Consider the following 3,284-nt stretch of genomic DNA (forward strand, 5'->3'; position numbering starts at 1 on the left):
ACGAGATATAATAAACGTGGAGGAGATCTGAGGTTTTACCTTGGGCCTTTGAACCTGCTCTTCCAACACTGCCCAACACTCTGTCCTCATTCAGCTCAAACGTCGCCTCAGTCTAAAGTCGCCTCCTGCTTCCGTTCCAGGTGCGCTCTATCCCATAGCCCTGTTTTATTTCCTTTCCAACACTCATCACTACCAGAAGTTATCTTGTTCACTTACTTCTTCACATGCTTCTCTACTGTGCGAGACTGTAAGTAAGTTCCATGAAAGCAGGACTTGTCTGTTCTTTGTTTACTGCTATATCTCTGGGGCCTAGAGCAGTGCCTGGCATATAGTAGATGCTCACTAAATCTTTGTGGACTGAATGAATAAGCACTTTACAATGTATCAGCTCCCTTCATACTGACGACAACCCTATGAGAGTGGTAGTTGTAACCCCCGGTTTTCAGAGGAGGAAACTGAGGCTTTGGGAAAGTCCAAGTCCACACCCTTGGAGGTGGTGTAACTGGAACTCAATCCCACATCTGTATGGCTCCGAAGCCCATGCTGTTAACCCTCCCTTGTGTGAGAAAGTGCCTTTGAGACAAGGCTTGGGTTGGAGGCCACCTCTGCCACATCTTTGCTCTGAGATCCTGGGTAAGTTCTTAGGCAGTTCTGACTCTCAATCTCCTCTTCTCTGAGTTGGGCATGTGAATCATCCCTTACTTACAGGATTGTTCCGAGGATGCCATGTGGGAATGCACGTGAAAGAGCTTTGTCCACTCTATCAGTGCGGACCTAAATAAGGGACTAATAACCTCTTTGGGCTTCAGTCTCCTTATCTGAATAATGGGTGGGAGCTGGGGAGAGTGTAGAGGGGATTAGATGATCTCTGATCATCTTTCTAGCACTGACATTCCAAGAATCCTGGGTCTCCAAAGCTTGTAGAAATGAATGGAGTTTAAACATTCCAACTGTGAGCACTGCGAACACAGGGTCCTCTACTTGGCCCATTGAAGCTTCAGCCCTGTGCACGTGGGAGGCCTCTTTGAAGTTTGAGGGTGGTAAATTGAGGACAAATCAAAGGAAGTCCTTCCTCACCCCAACTTAATGAGCTTATGGCTTTCATTACACACGGGAGTGGTCCAGGCAGGAAACAGGAATGGCTTTGGATGGAATGATAAATGCCAGAGGCCCTGAGCAGAAGCTGGCAGTGCTGACCTCTAAGGTCAATGGGAGGGAAGCGGCCCCTTAGGGCCCAATCAGCGACTAGCCCTAGGCTTCCAGAGTGGCACTTCTGGGTGGTGGGAATTCGGGGTGGGGAGGTCACCGAGACCATCTACCTGTATTCCCTCCTTTCAACTCCCTTCAATTAGCCCCTGGAGGGAGATCGGTGTGTAGAGAAGGGGTGGGAATTGCAGGAGAGGCAGTAGGATGCAGAGCTTCCAGCTCCCCACCTCCACCCACCTTCCCAGGAAGTCTCGGGCTGGCTGTGCCAACACTCACCAGCTGCTGTGGGGAATGTCTGGCATATGATCTCCTTTTCCTTCTGCCTCACACCCCCCCACACACCTGGTGACATCAGCTGGAAGGAAGGACTCCATCCCTTCCATACACTGCAGGGCAGGACAAGATTGGTAGTTTGGTGGGGTTTGGCCCTGGTGCCCTCCTCTCCACCCTATCCAAGCCCCTCTATTTCTACTATCCCTGTCCTCCTTCTTCCGAAAGCCAGTCCTGCAGGGTCTTGCTCTCAGCTGGCTGTCAACTAAGGTGTTAGCTGTCAACTAAGGTGTTAGCTGCCAACTAAGGTGTTAACTGATATCTAAGGTGTTAGCTGATAACTAAGGTGTTAGATGACAACTAAGGTGTTAGTTGATAAGGCTTAACACCCCCCAAGGGGTATGTGCATTTTAATAGGAGATTGTTGAAAAGAACTGGCCTTCAAGACTCAGATGATATATGCTATATTGGTGGAATTTCGGGCAATGGTGTTGATTAAGGGTAGAGGTGTGGGTAGTCCCTTCTAAATCATACCACTTCGGTAATCACTTATTCATAAGGTCACATGGGCGCATGTGCGAGATCACACACACACACACACACATGCACACATCTCTCTCGTTCTCACAAAATGGTTCTGAATTGTGTAGATATAGGTATATATTTTTATGACAGGTAATAATAATAACAACAAACACTTATATAACACTCCATGACAGGTACTGTTCTGAGCACTTTACGTATTTATACATACTTATTTCCTCTGCACAACAGCTTTCTGAGGTAGGTACTATTATTATTCCGATTCTACAGTTGAGTAGGCTCAGAGAGGTGATGTAACCTGCCGCCAGGCCACACACTAGTAAGAGTGTAGGTAGCAGGTATGGCTCCACATCCCAGCTCTTACTACCACACTGAATGGTTCTCACCTGGTATGCAGCGGGGTCCATCCACTGTAGGGTGGGCAGATCCTAGGGTGTGAGGTTGTGTGCTTGTTTACAGGTGTGCACCCCAAGTCTTTAACCCCTGAAAGATAGGGCTGGGGAGAGGCTTCTTTGAATGGAGAAAATGTGCACATTCTGTGTTGGGGGTGTGCGTGTGGGTAGAGGCTGTGGGAGGTGCATGTTGGTGCACTTACTGCCGAGTATGAGGGCTCCCTGCACTGTGGGAGGCACGGGCCGGCTACTACGAGGGAGAGTGCAGACTGTGCAGGGCTGCGTGTGCGTATGTATTCTGAGCTCAACAGTCCCATGAGACAGTCCCACGGTCCTCTTTGCCCCACACCCAGCCCCTACTTTGTGACTCACCTTGCTGCCCTTTGGAGTTGCCTCCATCAAGAAGCTGGGCTCTACTAGAGTCTACTGCTGAACCACAAGAATCAGCCTCTGGCTGGCCAGGGAAGATGAACCCAGTGCCCAAATGAAGGCAGACAGAAGAAGTGGATTGGAAGTTGAATAAAGGGCATTTGTGTAGGGAGGGTGGCACGGGGAGAGTCTTGGTAGGGCTTTTGCCAAGTAGGAGCAAAGGTGGGAAGTGTGTGCGTGCGTGTGTGTGTGTGTGTGTGTGTGTTCCTCCTCTTTTGGGGACAGGAATCTTGGAAATGAGGTTTGCAAAGATGCTGCAGGCCCATAGGTCCTTTCCTATGGGCACTTTGCAGGTGGGAGAGACGTGATTGGATGAACCTTTTCACAAAAGTTGCCCAGATTATCAGTGTGAGCAGGGTGGGATGGAGCGGGCCAGAGGCTGCAGTGGCCCCGCCTGGGTGTGGCTGTGGGGAAGCTGGGAAGGGCTTAGGGTGGGGACAGCTA

Source organism: Physeter macrocephalus, chromosome 21 (genome assembly GCF_002837175.3).
Source record: "Physeter macrocephalus isolate SW-GA chromosome 21, ASM283717v5, whole genome shotgun sequence".
Lineage (NCBI taxonomy): Eukaryota > Metazoa > Chordata > Mammalia > Artiodactyla > Physeteridae > Physeter > Physeter macrocephalus.